General features: G+C 45.8%; 1 long non-coding RNA gene across 1 annotated transcript; it reads left to right on the plus strand.

The window, feature by feature from the left end:
* The first annotated feature begins 20,962 nt into the window (after positions 1-20,962).
* On the plus strand, positions 20,963-23,008 carry LOC124098260 (uncharacterized). The gene is made up of 3 exons (XR_006853525.2): positions 20,963-21,721; positions 21,843-21,908; positions 22,710-23,008. It is a non-coding gene; the product is annotated as an uncharacterized LOC124098260 (long non-coding RNA).
* Positions 23,009-23,042: the final 34 nt, after the last annotated feature.

Here is a 23,042-nt window from a genome sequence, read left to right on the forward strand (position 1 = left end):
ACAAGATGCTCAAATAAGGTGGAAAGATTTATCCACTGGAAAGTGGCAACCCCCGGCTCCACTCTTAGCTAGAGTGAGGGGAGCTGTATGTGTTTTTCCCCCAGAAACTGAGAAGCCCATTTGGATCCCAGAGCGCTGCACCAGACCGGTGAATAAAAATTCAAGACAAAATAAAGTTCCCAAGATGGCTGATCCTGCCACTGTTGTTCTCACCCCTTCAAGTGAGTGCTGAGACACACCTCATGAGCTGGACCCCGCTTGTGACATTCATTCTGGACAGGTTTGCTGAAGGAGGGCTTGACCCCCCACCTGGGAATATTCATGAATATCTTTTTGGAGCCCCTTGTGAGTGTAAGGGAGGGCCCCGGCACTCGGCCCCCTCTGGTTATATCCAGAGCATTGATTGTGGGACTAAAGTAGCCTATATGGCGGCTGAACTCAATAAAAACATGGGAGGATTTAAACAACCAAAATGGGTATGTGTTAATAAGCCTGGACTTGTTGTCCCTAATCCGACCGAGACTCTTGGAAGCTGTTCCGCCACTTGTCATTACACCCCAGCAATGCACATCTCCTGTTATACATCAGCCTCAATTTGTGTTAATAATCAAGGAAAACAATATTTTGAGGCCATCCTAACTAACACCCGTGGAGAATGGGGGACCACTTATAATTATATTCCTTTTCTTGGTGACCGGGGAAGGGAAGGCATCACGACTCGGTTAACGGAGGCGGAATGTGAGGGCGTCGTGGGTAAACCTTCCTGCTGGCCCATGCAGGCCCCCATCAGAGTCTCTGATGGAGGGGGACCCACTGATGCTATCAAACACCTTCAGGTGATTAAGCTTTTAAAGCCAGAGATCCCTAAGCCTACATACCACCCCTTGATATTGCCCAAATCCCAGCTTCCTGATTTAGATGCCAATACATTAGATATCCTAGAAACTACCTTTTCTTTACTTAACAGTTCTAACCCTACCCTTGCTGGTGATTGCTGGCTCTGCATGACGGCAGGTGCAGTCATGCCATTGATGGTTCCCATCAATTATACCATTGATGATGACAACACATGTCAATCTGGGCTACCCTTTAAGGTGCAGCCTCTAGGTGGTTTTATGTCATGCCTTCTGGGCATGATACAAAATAATACCTATGATGTTGATGTTGGAATCTCTTCCTTTGGAAACTGCTCATTAGTAAAGAATTACTCCTCACCTACTCCGCCCATTTGTCCCCCTAATGGTACAGTCTTTATGTGTGGTGAAAATTTAGCTTTTCCCAGGCTCCCAGCAAATTGGACTGGTGGTTGCGTTCTGGCATTACTGCTTCCTGATATCACAATTATCTCAGGAGATGAACCCCTACCCATTCCTAGCCTAGACATCTTAGTTAGAAGACACAAGAGAGCTGTGCAGGCCTTACCACTCCTTGTTGGCCTTGGAATAACCGCTGCTGTGGGTACAGGCACGGCAGGATTGGGTACGGCTATACATTCTTACCGCCGCCTATCTCAACAGCTTATAGATGATGTGCAAACCCTGTCGGGAACCATTAAAGACTTACAAGACCAGATAGACTCCCTAGCAGAAGTAGTTCTTCAGAACAGGTGGGGTTTAGACTTGCTTACTGCCAATCAAGGGGAAATTTGTTTAGCCCTTGGGGAGAGGTGCTGTTTTTATGCTAACAAGTCTGGCATAGTTCGCACAAAAATTAAACAACTCCAAGAAGACCTAGAAAAAAGGAGGAGGGAATTATTTGAGAACCCTCTCTGAACTGGACTTAATGGATTTTTGCCTTATCTTCTTCCCTTATTGGGACCATTGTTAGGCCTCCTTCTAGTAGTGACAATAGGACCCTACATTGTAAATAAGATAGTACAATTCATTAAGGATCAAATTAATATCTTAGCCTCTAAGCCGATACAGGTTCACTATCAACGCTTAAAGATGGATGATCGCCTCTCTAAGATATACTTCAGACCTATCCGAAGATGAGTGTCCTCCTTAAAAGAAGAACTCCTGCCATATCTTTTCTCTATGCATACCTCTCCCTCTTGCCTTCCTGCACTAGGATCTTTGCTGTCTAATCTCTCGGTCCAATCACATCTGCCATTCGGCGGTGAAGGTCGTGGGTTCCGTAGGTGGAGACGGTTAAGCGTTCACCGCAATAATGTCTTGATAGGTCATAACACCTTGAGCTGATCTTGTAGTACCCAGTGACGGGCAACTTTCACGCTTGCTGTGCGACCTAAGCCAGGGAATCGGGGCCTTCCCAGAGACGGGTAAACATCGCAAGGGCTGTGAACGACCTAAGACAGGGGCTACTTGATTCCCACTGGCATACAAAAAACAAAAGATGGGGACTTGTTGGCAACAGGTCCACCTTGGCCCCTGGAGCCCTACCTCCACTAGTTTGTTCTGCATGCCAGTGTGGCCAGCTCACAAGGCCATGGCGAACTTGCGGTTTTTCTGTTCCTGCTTGTCCGTCTGAGACATATGTATCCCACGGGAATGCCTTGACCTTTTCTGGTCTGATGGACTTATTGTTAAGGGAGGTTTCGGTACCTGACAATAATAGATGTTAAAACTAAATTTCTCCCCCCTCCCTCCTGCTTTTGGGTAGTTTTCCACTTCTGCTGCTTGGGGTATAAAAAAAGGTGTGTTAGCAATAAAGATTATTATTGACTCCTGGATGAAGAACCTTGGTGTCCTGTGTGTCTTTTAACCTCGCCGTCCCTCGCCGGACTCGGCTCCCTTGGCCGGACGCGGCACTACATGATTTATTACATTAGAAATAAATCACTTTAAGATACATAGAACTGGAGCTGGGGATGTGGCTCAAGCAATAACGTGCTCACCTGGCATGCGTGGGGCGCTGGGTTCGATCCTCAGCACCACATAAAAATAAAATAAAGATGTTGTGTCCACCGAAAACTAAAAAAAAATATTAAAAAATTCTCTCTTAAAAAAAAAGGATTCATAGAACCCACCTCCACATGTCAATTATTTCAAAATTAAATTGCTGGGAGCCATTAGCCAAGTAGGTATGACAATTTCCTTGCCAGCGTACCCCATGTTGCAGTGACATTGAATGTACGTGACCTTGCTCAAGGACCAAGGCAGATTAGGGTGTTCCCGGTTTTAAGATAATCGTGTTTAGGGCGTTCCCAGTTTAGGTTCCAGGTTTAAGGTTTAAGATTATTCCTGCTGGGAATAGGGCGTATCCTGCTGCCTGAGTTCCCCTTGAGTTCTCACGGGATTTAGACAATATATTTTGGAGATAGAAGCCCAGTGGAAGTGGATTTGGGCAGAGAACGTGGATTTGGGAAGAGAACGTGGATTTCCCCAGAACGTGATTGTAGACGGCTGGTGTGAGTTCGGGAATAAAGAGTTGCTGTTTGAATCTACAAGCTGTGTGGTGGCTCGTGATTGTGTGCCCAGCCAGACTGCGGCATTTGTGCCCAGCCAGACATTGGCATTTGGTGGCCCGTACGAGGAACTTCTGAAGCTTAGAGGTAAGTGAAATTTCTCACCCCTGAAGAAGAGCGAAAGAATGGGTGACCAATTCAAAAAACAATGTGTTATTGTTTTGATTTATTTTGTTTTTATTTCAAGTTGCCTGTTCCTAGAACTTTCTCAGGCAAACTGGGGAAAATGGTTGACTCAAGGTTTGAAGTTATTCGCCTCCGAGCAAAAGAAATTGTTAGAGGAAGGAGGCACCCCAGTGAGACCAAGAACAATTAGGGCATATGTTGATACAATACAAAAATGTAGCCCATGGCTTTTTAAAGACGAGTTATTAAGTATATCAATGGGACCACCATGGTATCCTGTAGAAGGATTTTTCTTCAACAAGAGATGGCTAGTTCTGTTTGCTACACTTGTCTAAGATCTTGGTTTCTACAAAGTTCTGATTAATTTACAAAGCTAAAATGTTGAAACATCAACCACTCTTTACTTATTAAGTTACATAAGGTAATATATTTAAGCATGTGTGTTTTCATAAATTGGTGAATGGAAAAAATGTTTAATATTGCTTTGGTCTGTGTCTTTGCTAAAACAAGGTTACTAAGTGTTAAGATTCTATCATGTGTAATTTATATACAAAGAGTAGAAAAATTTTCAGTTGGGTTTCAATTGTAGTATTATAGTATCATAAAAAACATGAAAGTCTTTCATCTTATTAAAGTGGAGTAATTTGTCTAAATCAGAAATTTTATAAGAGTTGTTTCAAAATGTGAATTTATAAAAAGGGTTAACGGTTAAAAAATAGAGAAAAAGATTCAAGACGTGGAAATATATTAATATAAAAGGTTAAAGGAAAAAGAAATGTTTCTAGATGAGATAATCTCTGTGTGGTAAAGTAAAAAGTTGTAAAATGCCATTTAAAAAGATTTTGAGGAAACTAGACTTACTTTAAAAGCTTGAGAAAGGAAGAAAGAAGAAAAAGGTATTTGTACATGGCAGATTGAGACAAAGCTTCTCAATGGAGTTAAAAAAAAAGCCTTTGGTTGAAGGGCAGCCATGTAAACTAACATTGAAGCGATTTAAACAAAATCTAAGCCTCGTTTAAAAGAGTGAAGTTGTAGGTGGTGAAAAAGTACATTTAAAAGTACAGTATAGATGATAATTAAAAGGCTTTAAAAGGTTAAATTAAAGGTGGTTAAAATGCCTTCATGATGGAGGAAAGAAGCTTAATCTTAAAGGCATTACTTTAAAAAAAATGGGAAGATAACAGGATAAAAGATATTTAGATAAAGAAGATTAAAAATCTAAAGTGAAAAACTTTAAAGACAGAAGTATAGAAAGTTAAAAAGAAAAAAGATAAAGAAGATGTAGAAAGAAAAAAATGTAGGAAGACAAGAATTTTAAACCCACAAAATAGGAAACAAAAGAACTAGGAGAGAAAAAAGCAACTAAGGGTAAATATAAAAACATTAGAAAAAAATTAGAAGATAGAAATAAGAAAAAATGGTTGAAAATGTCAAGTAAGGTATTACAGATAGAAAGTGCAAAAAGCTAAGACAACTATTAGATACAGACATATACTTATTAAAGCAAAAAGAGGGAATTGGAAGGGGGTATATATCCCCCAAAGATAAACTTAAAATAACGCTTTTTACTCTAAACTTTTTAAATTTGGATTCATCAGGACTTAGTGCTGCGGAAAGGCATATGTATCCAAAAAAATGTACATAAGCCTAAAGTACTTTGGAAAGATATTCTAACAGGACAATGGAAAGGTCCTGACCCAGTGATTGTCTGGAGTCGGGGGTCTGTTTGTGTTTTTCCACAGGGAGAACAGCAGCCCATTTAGATTCCAGAGAGATTAACTAAAACAGTTTCTACAGATCGAAAAGAAGATGATTTGACTCAAATCCATAACAGCTGATATCCAGAGCTCCAGCTTGGCCATTCTTACATCTGCGACAGTGATTAACCAGGATGCTTTTTTCAATAGCTATTTTATTATTGCATTTTTCCACATCATAAGGTTCTATTTTTATTTTTTGAGCTCATACAAACCTAGGTTAATGTTTTTCTGATCAGTTTTATTTTTTGACTGTGGAGTTTTTAAACATTGCAATGGAGATTTCACCTAGGTAAAGCTACAAGGCCTTTACTATTTTCTTATGTGTTGTACGTTTGTGTACACTCTTGTGTTTTGTGTTGTATGTCTGTATGTGCGTATGTCCATATTTCTTATATGAGGAGCGCTCATGATAAAATGGATCCGAATTATTATTATTTTTTTTATTCACGTGATTTAAATGGTTTAATTTAAATTATGTAAACAGCTGTTAAGGATTGTTTTTAAAGGTGGTTAACAGATCTGTTTGTTTACTAGTTTAAATTAGGTAAAAGGCTGTTAAGGATTGTTTTTAAAGTAGGTTAACAGATCTGTTTGTTTACTTTCACCTTTCCTTTTCATTATATTTAATAATTCTTTTCAGGATAATGTCTCTTTAGCATCATTGCCAGAATTCCTATCTCCATCCCAGTGCCGGTGAAGAACTCAACAAATAATGCTCAATCAAAGAGTCAACTTACTTTGGGAGGAAACGGATTTGGGGAGGAAATGGACATATTGATAGATTCCTCTGCTTTGAACTGCTTGCAGAACTTGCCTGGACTATGTAACTATCGTTTGGTGCAGCAAATTGTGGTAATGCTGGCATATCTTTGCTGATGGTGTCACTAGTGATGCAATTTTTCCCAAGGAGCCGTCAATTGGCTTGGTGTCGTGGCATTTCTGTATCCTCCTCCCTTCTGCTAGTGATGGTCTAAAATTTGGGGGCCAATGGCTTATGCTGGACCGGTAGTCAGTGACGGGTATGATCCAATTGCAGTGGTATCAACCTAAGACAGGAGGCTGACGCCTAAAGGTCAGTTTTCCGATGACGGGTAAGAACCATATGTTGAATTGGACAACCTACCAGGCACGGTCCTTAAGCCACATTGCTTGTTGTTTAATTAATCAGAAGGGGGGAGATGCTGGGAGCCATTAGCCAAGTAGGTATGACAATTTCCTTGCCAGCGTACCCCATGTTGCAGTGACATTGAATGTACGTGACCTTGCTCAAGGACCAAGGCAGATTAGGGTGTTCCCGGTTTTAAGATAATCGTGTTTAGGGCGTTCCCAGTTTAGGTTCCAGGTTTAAGGTTTAAGATTATTCCTGCTGGGAATAGGGCGTATCCTGCTGCCTGAGTTCCCCTTGAGTTCTCACGGGATTTAGACAATATATTTTGGAGATAGAAGCCCAGTGGAAGTGGATTTGGGAAGAGAACGTGGATTTCCCCAGAACGTGATTGTAGACGGCTGGTGTGAGTTCGGGAATAAAGAGTTGCTGTTTGAATCTACAAGCTGTGTGGTGGCTCGTGATTGTGTGCCCAGCCAGACTGCGGCATTTGTGCCCAGCCAGACTGCGGCATTAAATAGTGCACTTATAAATATCCCTGAGGTCAAGGAATAAAGTACAAGAAAAGTACATAAAAAGTGCTTTTGACTAAGTGATAAGAAAAGCTTAAAATATCAGGATCCCCGGGATGAAACAGTACTAGATGAACATTTATAACTTAAAGTGCTTATATCAGAAAGAGGCTAGAATAATAATCAAATTATTTTTAAATTAAGTAGTAGGAAGGAAATAAGAGTAGGAGCAGAAATATATGAAGCAGAAGAAATAACACAGCTAAAATTTGATAAATCAAACAAGTCTAATCAATAAAACAAGAACACAAATTTAATATCATTGGAAAGGGAGCTATCAAAGTAACCCTACAAATGCTAAAAATACATTAATATTACAATTGTATGTCAACATATGTGATAGCTTACATAATGTGGTCTATATTAGAGAAGGATCTGTGGGGTGCTGAAAAGAAAGTGTATTCAGCCATTGGTGGATGAAATATTCTATGTCTGTTAAGTCTCAACTATTGATTGTATTATTTAGTTCTAGAGTTTCTTTGTTTAGTTTTTGTTTGGGAGATCTACCCAGTAGTGAGAGAGTTGTGTCAGAGTCACCCAGTATTATTGTGTTGTAGTCTGTTTGATTCTCAAAGTTGACAAGAGTTTGTTTGTACTTAGATGCTCCATTGTTTGGGGAATAAATATTTATGATTGTTATGTCTTGTTGATATATAATTTCCTTAAGCAGTATGAAATGGCCTTCTTTGTCCCTTCTGATTAACTTTGGCTTGAAGTCCACTTTATCTGATATGAGGAAAGAAACCCCTGCTTTTTTTATGTGGTCCATTTGAGTGGTATATTTTTTCTCATCCTTTCACCTTCAGTCTGTGGATGTCTTTGCCTATGAGGTGAGGCTCTTGGAGACAACATATGGTTGATTCTTGTTTTTTTAATCCAGTCTACCACTTTGTGTCTTCTCATTGATGAGTTTAGGCAGTTAATGTTATTGAGATATGATTTGTGTTCCCAGTCATTTTGTCTTATTTTTAATTTGAATTAGTTTCTCTTTTTTTTTTTTTTTTTTTTTTGGTGCTGGGGATGGAACCCAGGGCCTTGTGCATGCAAGCACTCTACCAACTGAGCCATACCCAGCCCTAGTTTCTCCTTTTATTGGCTGTTCCTTTAGTCTAGTTTCTCCCTTTGCTGGTCTTCACTTTTTTTTTTTCCATTTTTATCTTCATTGAATATTTTGTTGAGAATATTTGAGGTATTGGTTGCAAATTCTTTTACTTCAATTGTTGATCATGGAAGGTTTTTATTTTTTCTTCAAATCTGAAGCTTAATTTTGCTGGATATAGTATTCTTGGTTTGCATCCACTTTCTTTCAGAACTTGGTATATGTTATTCTAGGACCTCCTAGTTTGGAGCATCTGCATTGAGAAATCAGCTGTATTGGTTTCCCCCTCCACATAATCTGATATTTTTCTCTTGCAGCCTTTAAAATTCTATCTTTATTCTGTATGTATTTTAGGCATTTTCATTATAATGGGCCTTGATGTGGGTCTGTTGTAATTTTGTACATTTGGCATCCTGTAAGCCTCTTGTATTTGATTTTCCATTTCATTATTTAGCTTTGGGAAATTTTCTGGTATTATTTCATCAAAAAAGATTGTGTATTCCTTTGGTTTCTATCTCTGAGCCTTCATGTAACCCAGTAAATCTTAAATCCGGTCTTTGCATGCTATCCCATAAGTTCTGTTCATGGTTTCTTAATATCTTCTGTCTGTGGTCCACTTTATAGATTTTGTATTTTGTCTTCATCCCTTGAGGTTCTTCTGTCTTCCAAGTGGTCTAGTCTGTTGGTGATGCTTTCTATGGAATTTTTAATTTGGTTTACTGTTTCCTTCATTTCAAGAATTTCTGGTTTTTCCCCCCCCCAGAATTTATCTCTTTATTGAAGTAATCTTTCGCTACCCGTATATGGTCTCTTACATCATCCTTTACTTTGCAGATCAGTTTAACTATGTACATTCTAAACTCCTTCTCTGACATTTCTTCTACTGTGGTGTTGGTGGATTCTGTTATTGGCGTATCTTGGTTTGCTTGGAGTGATTTGTTTCCTTGCTTTTTCATATTGTCTGTCTGTCTACCCATCTAACCGTATGAATCTGAGGCAGTGGAGTTTCTATCCTGTGGACTTAATAGTGTCCCTAAAGGTTTCCAGTACATCACTGTTTAGACGGAGACAAATAATAGCAACCAATGCAAACAATTTACAGCATTAAACCAAATAGTTCCTACTATGATGTCTACAATGTTAATTATCACAATAAACAGAAATGATCAGTTATTGCCTATAATAAAAATAGCAAGTTTGTGAAAGGGTTTACATTTTCAAATGGCGGACAGGGATAAAACAAAAGTGATATAGGATGTGATGATTATGAGGGATTATGATTATTAGGAGAGAAGACAGAAGAAAAAGATTAAGAGTGAAAGAGAGAACAATAGAGATTGGCTGTTAGCAGAAGAAAAGAGAAAATCAAGGGAAATAGGTTAGAGGAAAAATATATATAAAGCAAAATTTTTTTACAAATTAAAAACAGGGTTGGGATTGTGGTTCAATGGTAGAGTGCTCACCTAGCATATTGAGGCGCTGGGTTCAATCCTCAACACCATATAAAAAATAAGTAAAAAATGTTATTGTGTTCAACTACAACTAAAAAAAATTTTAAATTAAAAATAGATACAAAAAATTTTAAAAACTAAAATATAGTATTAAAACATCCTAGTTCACAAAAAAACTAATCCATGTAAAATAGCTGGCTTCAAAGATGCTAGAGATAAGAATAAAAAAATAAATGTATAAATGACCATGTACCATTAAGGTCACAATTAAACAGTGAAAAAGAATTTTAAAAAAGAAAAAAAAATCCTGATGAAAAGGTAAAGAATTCTTTCCAATGGAAATCAAAATATTCTCAGCTTCTCTTCTCAGAAGTTTTAGGTGGGGTCTCCTGGAGTGCCACATTCCACCCTTGGGATTCCTGGAGTGAGAGAAGTAATTCCATAGGTGGAATTCCTGGAAGCAGGGTTTAAGCTTAGGCAGGCTCCAGGCTCTTTGCTGAATGCTAATTGGTCTGGAGATTTTAAAGAAGCACACTTCTAGCGCCTAGTACTTGCTGGTCCACACTGGAAGACTGTACCCCAGGGATCTCCCCTGAGTTCCACTCGTGGTGGGGGATGCAATTCTTAGTCCCTGTGTCACTTTCAAACCCCAAATTTCCTGGTCTCAGGTTTAATCTCTAAACAATTTGTCCTGCCCCTGCCCTTCCAAGTTCCCAGCCAGATGCATCTCTCCCCAGGAGGTTCTGCACCTTCCACCATGAGCTAAAAATCTTATAATTTACCCCGATTGTGCTACTCTGTTACCGTAAAAAAAAATAAATAAATAAGACAAGTTCTTTGTGGATTTAAATTGGGTTGTGTTTTTGTTGAGTGTCAGGAGTTCTTTATATATTTTAGATGTGAAACAGATCAGATATGTGATTTGCAAATATTTTCTCCTGTCTTAAATTTTTTTTTTTTGTACCAGGGATTGAACCTGGGGTGCTTAACCACTGAGCTATATCCCTAGCTCTGTTTATTTTTTATTTTTTGAGGGAGGATCTCACTAAGTGCTTAGGACCTTGCTAAGTTGCTGAGGTTTGCCTTGAACTTATGAACCTTCTGCCTCAGCCTCCTGAGTTGCTGGGATTTTCAGGCATGTGCCACTGTACCAGGCCTAACTTCTTGATAATGCCCTTTGGTACACCTGTGTTCTTTAGATTTGGTGAGGTCCAATTCATCTAGCCTTTGCCATCCATGTTTTTGGTATAAGATTCATTGCCAAATCAAAGATCATGTAGATTTATTCCTGTTTTTTTTTCCTTATTATGGTTTTATAGTTTTAGCCTTTATATTGAGGCATTTTGTGCTAATTTTTGTTGGATGAGGTAGGGATACCAACTTTTAGCTAGACTAAGAAAAACAGAAGATGTGAATAGCTCAAATCAGAAATTAATGGGAGCCTTTCTACCACCCATAAGGATCACTACCAGGACTGCAAGAGGATGCCAGGAAGGTGTATGCCAACAGACTAGACAAAACAGGTGATGTGGACAGATTTCAGGAACACAGTTGCCAATGCTGAGAAGAAGAAACAAAATCTCAACAGACTTGTAGCAAGGAAAAGAGAACTGGATCCTTGGTCAGATCCTCACACCAGAGTCAGGAATAGGTGGCTGTGCAAAGCGTTAGGAGGAACTGACAGCAGTCCTGCTGCGTCCCTTCCAGGCACCCATCCTGAGCTGTTCTGTGCCAGACAGACACTGTTTGTCCTCCGTGGATCAAGATGGAGAAGTCCCCAGTGAAAGCTGGCAGATGGCAGCCAACAGCACCCTAGAAGATTGGGTACCACGATGCCTGGCTGCGCTGCGGCTCCAGGGTTGGGTCTGCCCCCAGTGTGCTGGTGAGGTGGCCATCCTTACCCACCAGGACGAGGGAGAACGTGGAGCAGGGTCTGCATCTTCCTGGAGCACAGACTGGTGCCAGTGTAAGTTTGGTTTTCAAAACAGCATTTGTGTGTCATAATTCAGCCAGAGGTTTTTTGTGGATGAGGATTGGTGGTGACATTATACCCTTGGTGGTGAGGTATGGAGCCATGAGCCCCTGATCTTGCCTAAGTAACTAAGGTTGTGAGTGAAAAGAGCACAGGTGGTTGCAGCCTGGCGCTCTGGAGGCCAGGGGCCCCCCCCCCCCCCGCTATTGTCCTGCACAATGACAGCTCTTCCAGAGCAGGCTTGGCTGGCAGGGGGATGTTGTGGGGACAGGTGGTGAACCCATTTGCAGGCGCCCTAGTTTTGGCTCTGCTGAAGGTAGCAAACACCTTGTATTTGGCACCTGGCACAGCCCACTGGCAGATCAGCTGGGAATTAATACAGCCCCCGTCGCTGAGAAAGCTAGAGTGAGTGTTGTCAGTAGAGCATGTGACAAGACAGCAGTGTAGATGGGATTGCAGGGTCATCTCTGATCAGTGGTAGTGGAAACACTCATTGCTCACCTGGCAGAAGAAGTCCATCCAAAAGCACCTTCGTGACCATGTTAGTATTAAGACAAACAACAACCCACTGTGTCGTATTTGCCTGGGAAAACAGTGGCTCCAAAAAAAACCCACGGTGGAGCGAGTTCTCATTCACAAAAACAGGGAGAACCACTCCCCCAAACCTGTCTGGAAGAGAACTAACTTTGATGAAAATGTTTTAGAAAATTCAAGCCAAGAAAAGCTGGGTGTGGTGGTGCATGCCTATGATTCCAGTGATTCAGGAGGCTGAGGTGGGAACATTGCAGATTCAAGGCCAGCCTGGGAAATTGAGCAAGACCCTGTCTCAAAATAAAAAGGGCTGGGAATGTGGCTCAATGGTAACTGCACCCCTGGGTTCAATTCCTGGAACCAATAAATAAATGAATGAGAGGGAGGGAAGGAGGGGAGATAGAACAAAAGAAAAGATTAAGCAAAAAGTGAAAACAAGTTAACTGGGCTTTGTTCCAGAAGCTGAGGCAGGAGGATCAGCAATTTAGTGAGGCCCTAAGCAATTTAGCAAGACCTTGTCTCTAAATAAAGGTCTGGGGACTGGGTCAGTGGTTAGGCGCCCCTGGGTTCAAGCCCTGGTATAATATTTTTTTTAAAAAAAGCAGAAGCTATTTTGTTTAGGAAATTGAACAAGGACATATACTGATTTAGTGAAATTCATTCCAGAAAATACTTGTTCAGTGAAAACTCATTATTATAGATATAGTACCACTTGATATATTTTAAAATATATCACTTGTTTAAAATAGCAGGGTGGAAATTTTGGAGTCAGGACACATTGTAGCTGAAGTGTTCCAACTTGATTTCTGAAGGCATGTCTCCCTCCCTCCCACTGCTGTGGCCACTGTCCTGTTTCTGGGTGCACATCAGGCCAGCACCACCGCAGCATGGACAAGGCCGCTCTAGCTGGCAGGGTGGACTGGGGCTGCCTTTCATCTCCTGCCAGCCTGGTACCCGCAAGCTGCTCCTTTCTCTCTGCACACTCTGTCCCTTGCACTTGGACTTCTTCCCCTCCTGAGTCTTCATCTTCCTCCTCAAGCCCCCAGAAGGGTCACTTCTGCCAACTGCTCTGGGCCTCCGGACAGAAAGAAGCACCCCTTTCCTGTTGTACAATCTGTGTGTGCTACCAGAATTGATCAATCCATTTGTTCACCAAGCATTTTCTATAGTTAGCAGGGTTTCTAGGTGAGTGTCCCAGCCCCTGGGCTGGGGCTAAGCCTCCTGAGATAGTGGTTTTCATGCTGTGTAGGTCTCTGGAGGGCTGAATTTTCAATTTGTTAATTTCTGAATCTGAGGAACCCGACACCTAATTGATATTCAGATATGGTCTGAATAGATCCGCAGGAGCTGGGATGGGGTTTGCTGGTCTGTATGGATGTGTGTCCTGAGAGCCTGGAGGATTCCTGACCAGAGTGGAGGGGCAGGAGCCTAGGAGTTAAGGGGAACAGCGTGACCCCACCATGGGGGTAAAGGCAGGCCTTGCTCCCAGGCCTCTCAACCCTGCACACCCACCCCAGCCCCTTGGTTGTCATGGGGCTCGTTGCTATGGCAGTGTCAAAGTGCTGCTTTCAGATGTGAGAGCGACCTGTTAAATGTAAAATGGATTGCTGAGTTGGAATGACAGCACTTGAGTCTCAAAATGCAGGAATAAATTACTATAAATGTAAATATTTTTAGGGGAAAACTTTGTAAATAATTGAATATCAGCTGGGTCCTGGGTTACTGGACAAATGCTAGAGACAGAAATGAGCCTCTTGCCTAGACACACACAAACTGTGCCATAGGGCTGTTGACCATGGCCTGGTCTCTGCCTCCATGGGGGTAGGATGTATGGGAACCTTTCTTGGGCATTTTGTCAAGAAACTTAGCGTCTCATCTGACCTCTGAAGGATGAGGAGGGTCAGGTAAGGAGTGCTTGGGGAGGGCCAGGCACTGCAGCCCTTCTGCAAGCTGCGGTCAGGGTATCAGGCTGTGGGCCACAGGCAGGGAAGCTGATAGGTTGAGAGCACGTTTTTGTCTGCCGTGCACCACCCACTTTCACCCTGAGAACTGATCCTGCACACCCCAGCTCTTCTCCTCTCCTGTTGGGAACACCAGTGTGCCAAGCAGCCTGTGAGGAGCAGCATACACAGAAGGCTAGAAACACAGGACTGCGCAGAACAGGGATAAGGGTGACCTCAGTGTGCACCTCTCTTCCCTTAGAAGACCCACTTAGGACCAGGGATTGAATGCTGTAGTCAGTAGAGCTGATATAATGTAGCAATAGAAGTCAATTTCCCTTGAATTAAAAGTATATTATTTTTTGTGTGTGGGGGGGTACTGGGGATTGAACTGAGGGGCACTCAACCCTGAGCAACATCCCCAGCCCTGTTTTGTATTTTATTTAGAGACAGGGTCTCACTTTGTTGCTTAGCACCTCGCCATTGCCGAGGCTGGCTTTGAACACACAATGCTCCTGTCTCAGCCTTCTGAAGCACTGGGATTACAGGCATGCGCCTCCGCACCCAGCCATATTTTTCTAGTTTATGATGAATTCACAAAATAGATGGTGCTTGACTACAAAGAGATACATTTTAAAAATAAGAGTACTTTAAGGCTAAACTTATGATCACAATTCATTAAAATGACACCACTGAGTTGACCTCCCTCTTCCAAGTTTTAACTCCTGAAAGTTAAAAAAAAAAAAAAAAAATGCTCCTGAACACCTTTTGGATCAAAGAAGAAAATAAAGAGTGTAACTATGAACTCCCCAAGGCAGCAAAGAGAACTTCACACCACAACTGTGAGAAAAAAAGTAGCAGGTACTCATAACAAATCAGAAAACAAAGGCTCTAGAGGAGAAATGTATTGTACCTATAGCATCAAGAAAAAGAAATTTACCAGGATTAATAAGTCCAAAAGCTGCATCCATAAAAATAAGCCTCTTATAAATCAGATCTAAGACAAAAAACAAGATGAGCTGAAGGCCTCACAATCCTACCACCGGAAATGGCAGAGCATCAGACAGGTTCATGGTCTTGAGAAAACAGAGAACTCAAACTCTGCTTCACCTCTCCCAGGCCACAAAACTATCAGGAGCCTTCAGTTCTTAAAATGAACCGAAGGTACAAAGTTAAGCTGGCTTTTTAACTTGATGGCAGACCTGTTGGAGACAGTATCAGAAAACTGCACCCCTGCTCCCGTGGTCTCCATGAGGAAATGGATTGTTTCCTGTCCTTTCAGACACTGTGTCAACCAGTGAGATCCCATTCTTGGTCATGAATGTGTGGAGATGTGAAGGCTGGCACCATAATTCACCTCAAAAACTTTGAGAACTGGAGCCCTTTGACACTTGGTGATGAGCTTGTCAACAGTAGCTAGAAGGGTGCTGGCCTTGCCTTGAAGGCATCTCAGCAATTTATGAGACTGTACCCACCGCAGGAACGAGGATGTAGGAGGGAAGATCCCTTTAAGAGATTGTGGGCATCCTGCTTTCACAGGCAGAGCCACACCGGCACTCGGAGGTCACTGCGGCCATGGTTCTGGGGGTGATGAGCTGGTGGCAGACGGTGGTATCTTCCACGTGGTGCTGGTTCTGCAGGGATCCAGGATGCTGGAGTTAAGGGAGCATGGAGGCTCCCACAGAGATTTCAGAGGAAGGCCTGGGAGGCCAGGCAAAGTGTAGGGTCAGAGTCTCTGTGGTCAGCCGAGAGGGTGATGTGTGAAACTCTGAAGGTGAAGCTGAAGCCAAAATGGAGACCCCAGGAATTAAGTGAGGCCAGTAACATGTTGTCTGCTGAGAAAAGCTGCTGGCTACATAGAGAACCAGGCTAAGAGAAGCCCGTGTGCACTGCAGAGAGCAAGGCCCAGGGGCAGGTCTGCCCAGGCCCCCTGGACAGCACACTGTCCCCTGTGTGCCCCAGATTCAGAGGTGGAGCTACAAAAAATGTCTGCCTGGCTGGGTTTTGGCCGCACCCTTTCTTTCCAAGACCCCGTTCCTTTTGGAGTGGGGATGTTTACCCTTGGTGGCTGTACACTGGATATATATAACTTGCTTTTGATTTTTACAGGGCTCACAGCCAGGAGTTTGTCTTGAGTCTCAGAAAAGACTTCAACGTTGACTTTTGGGCAGGTCTGAAACTGTTACGACTAGGGACTCTTGGAGTTGAACTAAATGCATTTTGCATTGTGAGATGGACATGAACTTTTGGGGGCCAGAGCAGAACGTTATGGGTTGGATATGTGGTGTCCCTGAAACTCCTGTTGGTGCAGGAATATTTGGAAGTGGACTGATTGGATTAACTGTAGACAGCTGGAGTGTGGCTGGAGGAGGGGGTCCCTTGGGCTTGCCCGGAAGGGTACATCTACCCTGTGGGGCTCTCTGTGCTTCCTGACCCCACCATGAGTGAGGAGCTTCCCTGCGCTGGGCCCTTCTGCCATGATGTGTGGTGTCATCTTGGCCCAGAGCAGTGGATTTGGCCATCCATGGATTGAGTCCTCCGAAACTGAGTCACAAATAAACTTGCCCTCCTCCAAGTTGTTCTTGTCAGGTATTTTGGCTACAACTCAGAAAGCTGACTGAAACCAGCCAAGGGGAGCTGGAGGATGGAAGCCACTCGCAGTTGATGGCAGAAGCCAGTTCCTGCCAGCGCTGGCAGCTGCAGGCTTGCCTCGTTATTTTTGATAGGTGAGTCCATCACTCATAGATCCTGTTTGATAGAGTACATACTGAAAGAAAGAGATAGTAAAAGGAATTGCGTTCAATTAACAAGCGATATACTGCAGAGAGAATATTCAGAGTCAAAACTAGACACCAAAGCACATAGATATATCCTAGATGAAGTGTGGCCATGAACACATGCTTGTAGGCTATTTATTCAGACTCACCTAAATTCAAAGTAATTCTTGACCCAGACCAGCTGGCCACTCGGAAAGGTCTGGGCTCGCTTCCTTTAGAAGCACGGTGGGTCTCCATGCCGTTCAAGGTCACGCAGATCTGAGCAAGCTGAGGTTAAGCGCCTTCTCTCCCCACCATGAAGTAGCTGCACTACTCTAGGGAACAAAAAGGATGTGTAGGGCTCAGGAAGAAGCAGCAGCCCAGTGCAGAAAGCAGGTAATTACACAGTGTGGTGAGAAAGGGCACAGAGATGTGCCCTGCGTTTGGGCATGTTCTTGATTATTCTCTGGGCTCACTTCTGTATTGGAATAATTAACTTAGTACATTAACTTGAAAAGGCTTTTTGTAAGTAAAAGAGAAAATTACCATTTTAACCTCAGAAAAGTAGTGTAATGTTAAAAGACCACAGACAAAGGCTCTAGAAGAGTGAAATTAGACTGTGCTTTTGAAGACCTGTAATTAGAAACTGGCATGCTGTCGCTTACACGATGTTTCTGCGTTTCTGCTGAAATTGTGCTTCACAAAGAGCTACTCAGGCCCTGGTTGCTGTGAACCACTTTGACTGGGGAACATTTTCTGCCTCACAGACGGAGCTGGCAGTGAGCACAGCACTGCCATCTAGCCGGTTCCACCGGGAACCGCAGGCCCTGCCTCCGCCCTGGTGGTCCCAGCAGGCAGAGCGCCAGGCCTTCCTACATGGCAGGGTGCAGGGTCGGTGTGTGTGTGTGTGTGGGGGGGGGGGGGGGGCAGGCCACGAGAGCAGCCTGCCCCGGGGGGCCCGGAGAGGTGCTGAGTTCAGGTTGTCGTTTGGTATTATTGGTTGCTTGGGCTTATAAAACCACTTCGATTTGGGATGATATGAAACTAAAAGATGCCACCAGGATGAGAGACACAACAGCAGCATGGCTGGCCTTTCTGGCATCCCCTTCTTTTTTCATGAAACACTGAAAAATCTGAGTCCCCACCCCCTTTAAAATCGTCTGAGGTGTGACTTCCAGGCAGGACAGGAGCATACCTGAATCCCAGTGCAGAGCTTTGGTGGTCTCCCCGCCAGGGTCCTGTGTCCCCAGAAGGCCTGCAGGGGTTGTGGTCTCTGTGGGAGTGCTCTGGGTGTGGCGGGAGCCAGATGTCCATGTGGGGATGCCAATGTCCAGCAGGGTTCCCAAGGTTCCTTAGGCCCCTGTGAGTCGGTTGTCCTTCACTGTCCTTGGCCATTGGTCTGGCTTTGGTCCTGAAGAGCAGGATGAGTCCACTCTGCCTGTTCCGTCTATGCTTCCCTGAACTGGCCTTTAGGGTGCGCGCTTTGGCTTCTCTTGGGCAAATGCCTGGGGCTATAGGGTCACTGCACCATGGAGCAGGTGGCCACTTAGCTTCTTAGGAAACTGCCGACTTTCTGCGTGTTGCAGGCTTGCTCTCGTGTGGCTGGGGCTGCCCTCTCTGCCCCCAGTCCACCTGGGCCATGAGTGTGCAGGCGCTGGCCCTGCAGGTGTTCCTCTGCCCGCTGAGCAGTGTCAGGTCTGCCAACAGAGCAGAGAGTGGCTCCTGGCCCTGTGCCTTCCGCCCACAGGGGGCTTCAGCCTCCAAGAGCACCCCGGTCCTCCTGGGCTTTGTTCGGCCAAGGGGTCCTAGAGATAGGGCCTGTACCCCGCACAGTTCCGCCCCCTGCACAGTTCTCCCCGTCGCTAGTTAACGATTCTTTGTATCTAAGCGCGTCCACGTCTTCCTTTGCCATGGGTCTGTTCAAGTCTTATGCCCATTTGGGGGGCTCATTGCCTTTTCATTATGGAGTTATTCAGAATTCAAGTTCTTCATCAGATACGTGTTTTGTGATATTTTCTCCTGGGCCAGCCTTGCCTATTCACTTTTTTGTGTGTAATGGAAAATTGACCACCTTAACTATTTTTAGGCATGTGGTTCACTAGCGTTGAGTGTATTCTAGTCGTTGCAAAAGGATTTCCAGATCCTTTCCATCTGGCACACCTGGATCTGCACGCACACCCGTGGGACAGTGCCCGTGGGACAGCCCCGTTCCCTGCTTTTCCTGGCCCCAGAGACCACCGTTTTATAGCCTCCCAAATCTCTGGGCTTATGGATGTGCCACAGTTCCTGGCCAGAAGTTTGGGATTTAATAGTCTGTTTTGTTGATTGTTAAATTTTGTTTTATGGCTGGTGACCAGAGTTTCCTAACTAAGAAATCTTTGTCTTCTCTGGTTGAAATCTTCTCTTTTCTCCTGGAAATGTCATGGCTTTGGCCTTCCCTTTGGGCTGGGACCCCTCTCAGCCATGCTGGAGAGGTGAGGGTGAGGCTTCCCTTTCCCCGTTTATTGAGAAGACATCCGGTTGCTACTAAGTGGTATGGTGGATGTCCTGGTGCCCCTCTGGCTCCCCCCAGAAATGACAGTGTCCTATTGCTGCTGGGGCTACTGGACAGCGGCCCTCAGTTGTCATGATCTTTGGAGGCTTTCTTGTTGGAGAGACAGTGCCTCACCCACCTTCAGAGGAAGCTAGTGTCCAGAGGCCATGGCACTGCCAGGCTGTGGGACATCTCAGAGTGCCCTGAGGTCATGGTCAGGCTAGGTGGCCTTGCTCCAGAGCTGCCTGCCCTCCCTCCAGTGGGTGGTCAAGTCCAGGTCTAAAGAGCAGCTGCCCTGACTGCTCAGTGTCTGTGCCCACCGTGGCCTCCAAGATGCTGAGGTGCAGCACCGAGGTCTCTCTGCACAGACCTGGGGGCTCCTCTCGCCCTTCCCAGCCAGCCTTCAGCCCAAGACTCTCTGCTCCCTGCCTGGCCCTAGGCCCTCTCCCCCACTCAGGTTCTTAGGCCTCCCTCTGCTGGGTCCCCAGCACGGCCATCGCCCCTGGCCCTCCTCCTCCCTCCTTGCTACCTCTCCTGGCTTCCCCTCCAGACACAGGAATCCCAGCCCAGGACCCAGCAACCTGGCCTCCCCACAGCTACTATGCACCCCTGTGGGTCCCCGAGCCCAGCTCACCGGTCAGTGTTGTGGAGCCCTCTGTGGGCCTCAGCTCCCTCACCTGCCAGACAGTGGCTACAGGGTGACGGAATCGGCATACACAGGTGCCGTGAACGTGCCTGGCCCCGGGGGCTCTACAGAAGCTGGACAGCACAGCAGGAGGAAGAGCTTGCCTGAAGAAGCCACAGCTCAGAGGACCTCTGTGTGCGCCTCACGAGGGACTCCCACAAGGGAGTTGTGTGTGTGTGGACAGCTCATGCCTCATGGAGTCTCTGTGGCTGACCCTGTCGAGCAGGGCCACCAGACCACTGCTGGTGACCAGTGGGACCTGAGCCTCGAGGCAGAGATGACACCCTAGGGACAAAGGCTGCCTGTGCAGACATACACTGGGTGTGTTGAGTGTCCCTGCCCCGCTCCACTCTCCACCCACGTGGCCACAGATTCTTTACACTGGCCATCACCTGGCCTTCCCCACCCAGAACACAAAGGAGCGGGCACAGCTATTCCCATGAAACTTTCTTTACAAAACAGGAGGGCCAGTTTTCCCCAGAGCCACAGCTTGCTGGCCCCTGTTCTCAGATTCACAGCTGTGAGAATCACCCAGAGGGTGCCAGAGCATCCGCTCCTGGGCCTGCTGGCGTCTCTGAGGCAGGGGCCTGGGGAAGGGCCTGGACATTCTGCAGTTTCCACAAGTTCCTGAATTTCTGCTGTACCAGGGGCTGCACTTCATGCTCCTGAGCCTGCACTCCAAGCTCAAGAAAGTGGGTTGGAGAGGGAGCCAGGCAGGCAGGGCTGCAGGACCAGTGGGGCAAATTATTGCCCAGGTTTTCTCAACTTGGTCCTCTCAAGCAGGGTGCTCTAGCCAAAGACTTAGGAGCTGTTACAGTTTAGCTCTGGAATGTCCCCTGAATTGAAGGTCTCCTTCTCAGCCTCTGGCACTATCAGGAGGTGGTGGGACCTTTAAGAGGTGGGGGCTAATGGAAGGAATTTAGGTCACAGGGGTGTGCCTCAGTGGGGACTTGGGACTGCCACCCTTTCCTCTCTCTTTGCTTCCTGGCCACAGTGAGATGAACAGCCTCCTCCACTATGCCACAGGGCCAAAGCAACAGGGCCAGCCAATTATGGACTGAAAACTCTGAAACCACGAGGCAAAACAATGTTTTTGCCTTTTAAATTGATTTATTTCAAGTATTTTGTCACAGTTACAGAAGGCTGACTAACACAGGGGTCAGCCTTGCACTTTGCCCCATCTCTCTCCACATAGCAGTCAGAGGTTGTGACAAACCTGCCAAAGTCCTCCAGGGACTGACAGTCACACTCAGGGTTACAGTCGTAGTCTCTGGCTGGCCCCATGGCTTCTTAGCCAGTGTACTCTCCCTGAAAATGTCCTGCCTGCTGACTTGACCGCCGTGTGGACTGGCTCAGGCCTGGGTACCTGTTCCTCTCTGCCTGGCAACCTGTGCTCTGCCCTGGCTCTGCAGGAATGCAGTCCTTCAGAGGGCCCTTGAGTCTACCCTGTTGAAGATACCTCCATCTGTCACTGTTCCCTGTTGTTCCTCTGCCACTCAGCCCACCAGACACTAGCATTTCTATTTCTCTTCTGCCAGAGATTCCCTGCCAGAGGATAAAGACCAGGAGGACAGGTCTGAGAATGCCCACGGCATGGCTGGGCAACCAGAGAACACCTGAGGTGGAGGTGCACGCGCCACACAAAGCAGAACAGCAGAGCTACCCGAGGACCAGCTGGTGCCACAGGTGAAGCTGTTGGCTGCCCTGGTTCTGGACTACAGAGCCTGGTACGGCTCACACACTGCTGGAGCCAGACAGAGCCAGGTGAGCCCAGAGCTGGGACTGTCACCAAAGGCCTGCCCAGCCCCACACAGGTTTCCTGAGGCTTGTGATGGCAGTGGGTAGCTAAGGAAGATTCCCAGAGGGCAAACTGTGACTCTCACAGGATGGTGTCCTTGGGATATAAAGCGTCCCCTGAAGAGTTCACGCGTCAGTGCAGCAGTGTTCAGAGGTAAGCGATTGGATCCTGTGGGCTCTAGCCTCATAGGTGAATTGACCCACTTGATGGAATGCATGAAGGGACTGCAGGGTGGTGACTGTAGGCTGGTGGGCGAGGCTTGAGGGAATAGCCTGGGGGTGTGCCCTTGGACCACTGCAGTCCCTGGCTCTCCTCCCTCCCCTCCCCTCTCCCTCCCCCTCTCCTCCTCTCCCCCTTCTCTCCCCCTCTCCTCTCCCCCTCCTCCCTCCCCCTCTCCCCCTCTCCCCCTTTTCTCCCCTCCCCCTTTTCTCCCCTCCCCTCTCCTCTCCCCCCTCTCCCCCTTCTCTCCTCCTCTCCCCCTCTCTCCCCCTCTTCCCCTTCTCTCCCCCTCTCCTCTCCCCCTCCTCCCTCCCCCTCTCCCCCTTTCCCCCCTCCCCCTCTCCTCCTCTCCCCCCCTCCCCCTCTTCCCCTTCTCTCCCCCCCTTCCCCTTCTCACCCCCTCTCCTCTCCCCCTCCTCCCTCCCCCTCTTCCCCTTCTCTCCCCCTCTCTCCTCCTCCCCTCCCCCCTGTTCTCTCCCACTCCTCCTTCCCCCTCCCCCTCCCCCTTTTATTTTATTTTGAAATAGGGGTCTTGCTAAGTTGCTTAGGGCATCACTAAGTTGTGGAGTCTGGCCTCCACCCCTCCTTGCCAGCTGTATTGAGCTAAGCAATGCTACTCCTTCAGGCCTTCTGCCTTGACATTCTGCCTCCCTCAGGCCCAGACCACAAGAGTTGACTGAGCATGAACTGAATCTCTGAAAGCATGAGCCCAAAATAAACTTTTCCTTCTCCAAGTTGTTCTCGTCAGGTATTTGGTCACAGGGATGCAAAGCTGCCTGCCCAGATGGAGAATGAGCATGTGTTCCAGTCAGAATGAGGCCAATGGCGAAGCCTGAGAACGGACAGTGGCAGGTCCGGAGAGTCAAAGATGTGCCATCCGAGGCCAACCTAGGTGTTCAGGGGGTGGCTGCTACTTGTTGAACCTCAAGTTTCTGTGTTGTAGTAATCCCCTGAACTTCTAAATGTGACTATTTGGAAATAGTCTTTAAGGGATGATTAAATTAAAATGAGGCCCGTAGAGTGGCCCTAACCCAGCATGCCTGCTGTCATAATAAAAGAGGAAACATG

The sequence above is a fragment of the Marmota monax genome, unplaced genomic scaffold (assembly GCF_021218885.2).
Source record: "Marmota monax isolate L192 unplaced genomic scaffold, Marmota_monax_Labrador192_F-V1.1 WCK01_AAM20220418_F8-fsc00190, whole genome shotgun sequence".
Lineage (NCBI taxonomy): Eukaryota > Metazoa > Chordata > Mammalia > Rodentia > Sciuridae > Marmota > Marmota monax.